Source organism: Magallana gigas, chromosome 4, assembly GCF_963853765.1.
Source record: "Magallana gigas chromosome 4, xbMagGiga1.1, whole genome shotgun sequence".
Classification (NCBI taxonomy): domain Eukaryota; kingdom Metazoa; phylum Mollusca; class Bivalvia; order Ostreida; family Ostreidae; genus Magallana; species Magallana gigas.
In genome coordinates this window covers 17,440,546-17,449,933 of record NC_088856.1, presented here as the reverse complement: position 1 = coordinate 17,449,933, position 9,388 = coordinate 17,440,546, and the positions used below count along the sequence as shown (strand labels likewise).

Genomic DNA, 9,388 nt, shown 5'->3' with positions numbered 1-9,388 from the left:
TATCTGAAACCGGAAGTGACGTAATCATTTAAAATTTTTATAATCAGTAGCGACAATGATGCTTTATATCTCCTACAAATTTGGTGTAAATCGGTTGAATAGTTTCTGAGATATAACGCTCCAAAAAAGTCAGAAAAAGAAAAAAAAGTATAATAATAAAGAAAAAGAAACCGTAGAATAACAGAAGGGTTTTCCGTTGAAAACGGAAAACCCTAATAATAGGGAAAAAGAAACAAAGCAAAAACAATAAGGTCTTCCGCTGGAAACGGAAGACCTTAATAATAATAGGGAAAAAGAAACCGAACGAAAACAATAAGGTCTTCCGTTGGAAAACGGAAGACCTTAATTACTCTGGTTTCATTCATAATCGTGGCCAATGATCCTATCGATACAAAATGTTAATAAATATTGCATTTGTTTTGGTCGATCAACTTAAAAAATGAAATCCACAAACATTGGTATTCAACGAATTTTGATGAAAAGACAGTGCATTCTTCTGACAACTGGTTGGCAAACCACGGCTTTAGTCTTTACCCCATAGGTTGTAGCAGTTATTGCTTTTCTATTACACGTACACCCCATCAAGATATGTACAAGAAGAATTGTAGAATAGCACATACCACATAAGCCAATGACACTACCGAACCTGAATGGTCAATACATATCAACGTCGGAAACCCACGGTTGATTACGCGTCGTTCCTCTCTTCACCATCCGTGGGTCAGTATTCAATTGGCGATATTTATAAATATTTGGTCATTAAAACGAGCGTCGAAGTTTGAAGGGACCCATGGGTAATTGAGAGAGGAACGACGCGTATAAATTAACCGTGGTTTTCAGACGATGAATACATATTAGATTTTTTGTCCCAGCTCTTTCACTTTGGGAGGGATGGGGGAAACAATACAGGTGGAACTATGTCTATGTAAACCCCCTCCTGACCAACAAGGTATAGACAGCTTCAGCTGTGGTACCCTTTAGCTAACACCAACTTGTGATAAACTTAATAGCATGTAACAGGAGCAACATTCAACAGGTGTACAGGGTCTGACTTGGCAGTGTTTTAGCTAGAAAGCATTTTACTAAAGTTCACGAAGTCAGCAATGGACAGGGGCTGACCATTTCTGCTCCTTGTGAGTACTTGAGTTCTATACTAGAGCAGGCATCCTGTAAGACATAGAATACATCTTTTTGTGACCATCCTGAGCAAACAAGCTACATTTCATTGTGCTCATCGTAAAGAACATAGAGGTTTTTTTTATTTGTGCTCATCATCCTGCGACACATAGGATACATATCCATGTGCTCACCTTGGAGCACATATGGCACAGATTCCTGTGCTTGTCTTATGCTCATCCTAAAGCAAATGTGGTGCATATCCCTGTGGTTATCTTGGAAAACACAGGGTTCATCTTATTGTGCTCAGCCTGTATCTCTTTCGATACATCTCCTTGAGCTTTTTGTGCTTACCCTGGTAGTCTGCAGGAGTTGTAGGAACTCCTAAAGGACTGGGCCATCACAAAAAGGTTTAGATCGAGCCACCCTTGGATTTGTTTTCCTTGTTCAGCGATGGCCTCTGTCAGTTGGACTGGTCCAGTTTTCTTTATCCAAAGTGAATTCATTTAATGGAATTAATTAATTTGGTTCTCCTGTTAGCACCAGATGTGAACCTAGTCAATTCGATCAGAATTGATAGATTTAATTCATGTCTAGTTTCTTAATTTATTGTGCTTAAGGCTTTCCAAGCTTATTAGGCACATAATGGACTCCAAACAACTATTATCCTTATTAATGTTGTTTTGTTAAGTTTAATATTTGAGCTCATAATAACTTTTTTTATTTAGTTGACAAAGACAAGAAAATGACAAAACACGTACATTTTTATACTTTTTTTATGATTTCATTAATGAAAGTTCTTTTTGTTTTGCCTAAACGACTGAGATAGACCTTTTATGCTAAAATGCTCTACGTTAGATTATTTGAATAACAATTGTTCACATGCTTTTTCGAATTCTCTTTTCAGATGTCGGGAGGATTAAAAACAATGATAAAATCAACGGTGCATGTGATATATATATAATATTACGTGAAAACAATAATAATTTTTGGGCTGCATTTCTTTTGTTTAGGAAAAAATAATGAATCAATAGTGATTTATTTTAACATATATACCAGTGAATTTTGTTGAAACAAAACTATACACCAAAATGCCATGGAGAAGTCAGCTCAAAAGGAAAGCTTGAGATTGAGATTGAGATGGAATGAAAATCAACATTAATTTTGAAGCAGCAACTGAAACCAACACTGAACCAGTGAACGTTTGCATATTGAAATTATTTGAATCAACAGATTTCCGGCTGGAGTCCCTGAAAACAAATTTGACCACAAATGAAAGAGTGTTTGCCGGTACTACCCATCGAATGTTATATTTCAAACCCTGGATTGGTGATTTTATAGTTCCAAATTTTCCCTCAAAGTTGGACTACATGCACCTGGAAAATTATAATTGAAAATTCAACAATTGATAAAAACATTTAAGGACAAAATTCAATGTCTTCAGTATCGCCTCTATTAAACCACCGATGTCTTCATCAGTAAAGCCTCCAAACCACCTCCAACATCAATTTATGAGGTCTTTCAAGTGGATAGAAGGGAGATTGAATGTTCACCACTTGAATAATGGCTTAATTAACCCTTAATTACGAGAGCCCCCAACACATAAATGTTATGATATATGTTTAAAGACCACTCCATAATGAGAGATCAGGAGAACTGGTTTTTACAAAACGATCTACTGAACAAAACTGCATGAAATCCAAAACTCTGGACTGGATGAAAATCCTAACAATTGCAGTAGCTCTCACTATGATGTGTACTAAACACATGCATAAGTCACATACATCTTAATGAATTCATCTCAGGAGACCTGATGTCTTTATGGTAAGAATTATATACAACTGTAGCCTTAAAGATGTTTTATTCAAGACTGATCATCTGTTAAAGGCATGCATTTTAACAGATATTTTTCAAAAAAATAGATGCGCAAAATTAACAAAGAATGAAGACGTAGTAAATATATAATATCTTCCTTGTCTTTGCATCCATGTCATTTTATAACATCATGAAAATTTAGTAATAATGTATATAGATAAAGCATTAATGTATGTCAACAAATTTTGTCTCTCTATATTTTAAGCCTGGTATTGCTGAAATGTATATTATAAGGACCTAAATCAAAAAATGTTCAACCTTTCAGCCAGCACCAATCAAGACCCGGAACTAGTTTTCTGAGACCATCCCATAAAAAGTCCTTCTCCACAACTTGAATTTGATTAGCCTCTGACAAGCTGTAAGCTAAAATGGACTCTATTTCTTAAGGAATTCAAATTTTAATGTTTGCATGAAAATCATGATGATCCCATCTGATAAAGCTATTCAAAAAAGACCCTTTCAACGCTTTTCCATTTAAGTTGTTTCTTGTTGATTAATTACTTTAGTTAATAACATGTAAATAATAAACTAACAATTGTTATAAGTTTTTAATTCAGGCAGCACTTTGACCGTACGTGGAACAGGAGACAAACACAACAGGCTGGTTTAGTGGTCAAACACTGAACACAAAGAGATTACCATTACAATTATAGTATAGGGTGTTGTCTATTGATAGAAATAGGACGCGTGTTTATTAGTTTTCATCAATTTACATCAATTAAAAAATGAATTGTTTGAGTACATTGCATTGATATTGCCACTATTTTTTCTCCAGGCACTCCACAGCATGCTGATGCAAACCATTTTTGTCCGTTTATTGTGCTCATGCACATGATGAAATGCCACTTAGATAATAAAGGTGCTTGACGTCCATAATAATCCCCAAAGGTACATAAAACTACCACCCAGTCGTAATTTGGAGGTGGCTCCTTTACTCAGAAAAGCGCCACTGCCACAATTAGGGTCACTATAATAGAATTGTTGACAAAGCTAAGGAAATGGAATTATTGATGATGAATTATAATTGTAAGTTGTGTGTGAATTAGATACTTCTTTAGATATTTTTTTCATCATTCTCTTACTTTATTATTTAACAGGATTGACAGCAGAAGAATCCCCTGGATGTAGTTCTAGCACTAATTAGAGATGCTGAGGTATTCATCATTATTAAGATAACTTCATTCACTGATACACTCAAGGTGTAAAGCAAATAAAATATACGTTAATATAAAACTAATATAAACTTAAATACTATTTTCAATGAAAGAAGTGCTGAAAATATATCATTTCTATACCATAAGCCTGAGGGGTTATCATTATAGAAATAATTTGATTCACTGTTACGCAAGATATAAAGCAAATTAAAATTACATATTGTTAAATTAAGAGAAACTTTGATACTAATTCAATGATAGAAGTGCAGAAAACATGTTATATCTATACAATTTATACTTCTTTTTATTGTTTGGTGCAGTGACTGTGGGGCGGTCTGTCAAGATCAACATTGATGGGCGCCAGACAGAGATCTGTGAGAGTGGGGACCACACTAAATGAAGCAAAACCACTGCAGCATGTTCAAGCATTACCGTTTATCTTATGCTCATCTTTTTCAGTTAATTGCTCATACATTAGAATTTCAGAATATTATTACTTAAGATGGTGATTGGAAAAGGACACGGGCTATCAAATGAAATCATTCACTCCCTTATTAATTTTTGATACTCTTTGTACATTATTACCAGTTTATAAATAAAGTTTGAAAAGATATTTCATTATAGTTATGTATAATATCTTCTTTATGACTACTTTAAATGCGTTCACGCACTGAGGTACATTCATTATATACAAAAATTAAAAACATGATTTGAACCAGAGAATATCTGGAATTAAAACAATATTCTGTGGTTTCATTATAATTCTTGACCATCAGCATTTAGCAAAACTCATAAAAAGAAGAAAAGTTGAGTTAATTTAAGACATTTAGCCTTATTAATGCATTATCATATATTGTATGTCCTTTGCCGTTTGATTTCATATATGAAACAGGTAATCCATAGAAATTAGTGTGATGAGATCACACTATGAATAATTTTGAAGAGCTCTATCTTAAGTTAGTACAGAATGGACAAGTCTCCGTTAGAGGGAAGATAATTAAAATTATTAAAGATTTGTTTTTTTCTTCTTTTTGATATGTGAATGTTTTAAAAGTATTGATTTCAATTGTCTAGTGCAATTCTTTTATCTGAAATATGAGTGCTTAATGTTGTCATCTAGCTAGCTTTATTTCTAAAGGTATAGTAAAACATTTGATGATGGCGAGATTTGTCAACTTTATGGCTCATTTGTCCGTCGTCGTTGCTTTGTTGTCGTAAGCTCCTCACTGGTTCTTCTCCAGAACAACTTGGCCAATTTCAACCTACCTTGGCATAAATCTCACGCATCCTTGGGAAACGTCATATTCATTTATTCTAACATTAAGGGTTGTACGGTCATCTTTTACATTTGATGATCAAAATGCAAAGATAATATTTCTTGAACTGACTTGTTACTGACTAAAACTGACCAAAACTGGGGTCAAAAGATAAAAAAGCAACGTTTTACATGTTGTTTGCTTACGGACATCACATCACGCGTTGAAACATCAAATATATGAGCAGGTACTCTGGTGCAGACCTTTTGTAATTAAATGGCGAAATATCTTAATTTATAAGAACAGATGTATAGATACTTGTTTCGTTTGTCAGGAATTTTTGGTACAGAGAGGTGGGGCAGCGACAAGGTTGCCACGCCTCTCTGTATCCATTTATCACTAATAAACTAAATAAGCATTATGGTACATGTAAATGTTTTGTGTCATGGTTATTTGCATAAACGAAACATCGAACTTAACGCGGTATGACATCATAATTAAATCGTTAGACAGCACATGGTTTGTAAAAGGGCCGAAATGGTGGAGAAATAGCATAAATGCTTAACATTTTTAAAATTCTTGAATGAGATAGATGGCGTTACATTATCTCAAATCATGGACGCTAAGGAAAATGTAGAGAACACAATCCGGCACGTAGAATCTTTTTTTTAGTTCGGGTGGGGACAGGGGTTGCCAAGACCCTAAACCTCTGTTTTAATGCCAATAAAAAGAGGGGGATAACGTTGGCGTAAGGGAATTCAATATCGGAAGTTTAAAAAAATCTGTTCAAAGAGAACGAGATATTCGACTCTTGGACTTGCATGTGTATAATTACAGAATTTCGTGATTTGGATGCTACATGTATGTTACATGTAAGAAGTACTGGTTGCAAACATTTATCATTGATGTTCAAAGTTTTTGATATAGTTTTGTCCGAATGAAAACTTGTCAGTTAAACTGTTTCAATGTGCAATCAGGGTGAATGTCCATGAACAGATGTAAGGAAGTGAAATTGCATAAAATATTAAATTTTTATTGATTGCAACGGAACGATCATTCATAATCACTGATTATATTTTTATTATAGACACCTGTTACACCAAGAATCAAACTTTGACTCAATGGTTTATAAATACATATACCAGGAAGTTAAGGGCACATAAAGGAAAGACACAGCTAGAAGAAAAATAACATGAAACCGAAATCAAAACAACACCTATAAACAAGATAGAACTAACAAAAAATGACCGTAAATTACATCAATCATATAACAATTACGAAATTTGCTTAATCATTTTGTTAATTGCATAAATCAAAACATTGCAAAAATGTACACTGGAGATCAAGAATATTCACCCACTTTTATTTTCGCTCCTTTCGCCCTCGTTGGCAATGAGCGAATTAAAGAATGGCGAATTCAAATATAATAATTAGTATTCAAAAAATAATTTTTGAATACTAAAAATATATAAATAACATCCGGATTCCCTAAATGGTCGCTTGCTCATGAAAGTTATCAATTTTACATTCCACTGCGCTTGCGTGGCTATGAAGCGGAAGGGAAACTCAATATTTATGTGTTGAACAAACGAGTAATTCTATTTCTCTCGTTTAATTTGGATTTATTTAATTTAAACACGATATCTGTTTCAAAATTTTATTTTTTTTATATGATATACAAAATATACGGAAATAATGTCCAAATTGGCTGTTTGGTAAATAAATGGTTTGTGCTCAACTTGTTAAGATTTATATTAAATGCAAGAGCATGATTTAGAAAGTCTCACATTTATATAAATATAAAAAAATCCTAAAAATACCAGTAAACACAACCAATAAAGTATCAATGGAATAAATGTATTTATTATAAAGGGATAATTAAAGATAAACATATTAAAGTTTCAATCACCGTTAAGTTGCTTTAATTGATGCAATATAAATCATTAAAAAAAATAACAAGATATCAAAATCAGATACATACATGTATTTATTTGCGTGAAGTTTTTATCAAGTATTGTGTTTAGAAATCATTTTACTACTACTACTAATAATAAGATCACAGAGGCTACATAAACATGTACAAACATTAGGGAAATATTTATCCATATAAATTCATTGCATACATGTTTATGGTATCTTCGTGGTCCCGCGGATCTGACATTCGAATTGCTCCAGAATAGATACTTGGATTCTCTTGGACTGAAAAGAATAGGAACCAAATTTACAGCCATGCCTCGTTTGCAATACTGCAATCAACACTGAAAGCAACTAATAACGTGAAATGTATATGGAATGACATAACGATTTATCAAAAAGTGCGAGTACGGTGGCTTGTAAGCAAAACCGATAGCAATAAATCAGAACAAACACTCATACGAAGTTTACACCGCGGAGGAATGTTCAGAGAGAAGACAGTCTGACTCTGTGTCGTCCACGTCGTCGAGGTGCTCCGGGATTTGGGAGATCCACATGGCTGTCCGGTTCATACGGGCCATACAGATTGCTGATATGTGGGGCCTGCGGGGTCATGGTGGCGGCTGGGATGGTGCTCGGCATCAGTTATAAAAACAAAATGCGGATGTTACTGAAGGTGGGTCGCGGGTTTACCCCATAAAAAATCTCACGAGAAAACATACCCTGAAATTTTGTTTAATCGTTATTTAGGATACACAGTTCATTATATAAATTTTTTATCAAATTTGCCTACGCTATTTGTATGCAATACCGCTCTAAACTTAGTATCGTTTGTAGTGCTGTTTTGACGCTTTTCTAATGAAATATATAGGAAAATGAGCATATTTCTCTTTATATTCGAGATGGAGTTTTATTGAAAAATTGCAAATAGCTTCTAAACAATTTAGACGAATTTATCAACGGTTTCTATGTGTAAAGAAAACATGATTTACAAATTATTTATTGTGTTCTCGCTAGATTTTTTGCTATTTTATTTTACGTTTCTGATTATTCTACCAAAAATGGTCGCATTTCCGTATTTGACGTCATGATTACGACGTCAAAAAATGTTAAACCTGTTCCACTTACTAAGTGATGCAATCATTTAAAAACTAAATTTAGGACTGCTAAAGCTAAAACTTTTACAGATTTAAATAAGGTTCAAAAGATGATGCAGATTCTTTTTACATAAATATTGTCCACAAAATTACAGAAAAGAGACAATATTTTACATACATCCATACATAGCCACGTTCGTACACATAAATCTGTAACAGTTAAAGTGACAATTTTCCTAGAGATTAGACCACCTACCATAATAAACTTGCTGAAGCATACATCTTCTTTAAAAAATGGACTTTTTGAGAATATAAAAGAGCTCAAAATTAAACATATTTTGATCATGAATCCAAAACTATTAATTGGAAGGGGGGGGGGCGCAGCCTCTCGTGTACCTCCGGTTTTATATACATGATATCTGTTCGGTTAACGTTGATATTAAAAAAAATATTAGCCAGCATAGCTAGCTTTTACAGTCTTATTCTAAATCAGATGATGCAGAGCATAATATTTTAAATATCTAAAATCACGGAGGAAAAGGGGGCATCAAATTTTTTAGCAAGTGCATTTCCATATTAATTTGCTTGGTCTGAATATAAGTTGGACCTAATGTATATAATCTCGAATCTAGAAAACGGTTGCTATTTGTAAGTCCGGGCAATTATTTTGCTTATCGAGATCTTCACAACTAAAAAGAATTGATTCCCCGACTGTGCTCTTCCCTATTTTTCGGGCAAAATAGTAACATATAATATAAAAAATATATTATTGATATATTATTATATCATTACATATTAATTCAATAACTAATCAATTGTTAAAAAATTATTGCCGAAGCCGAGGACCAACATATTTTACATCTCCATCTCTCTCTCTCTCTCTCTCTCTCTCTCTCTCTCTCTCTCTCTCTCTCTCTCTCTCTCTCTCTCTCTCTCTCTCTCTCTCTCCTGTGTTACAAGTTTGAGACTACACCGC

At 33.7% G+C, this 9,388-nt stretch overlaps 1 long non-coding RNA gene across 1 annotated transcript; it reads left to right on the top strand.

Annotated features, from left to right (window-relative positions):
• Positions 1-3,560: 3,560 nt before the first annotated feature.
• Positions 3,561-4,582, top strand: LOC109618731 (uncharacterized). Its single transcript, XR_010713682.1, has 3 exons — positions 3,561-3,879; positions 4,089-4,145; positions 4,466-4,582. It is a non-coding gene; the product is annotated as an uncharacterized lncRNA (long non-coding RNA).
• Positions 4,583-9,388: the final 4,806 nt, after the last annotated feature.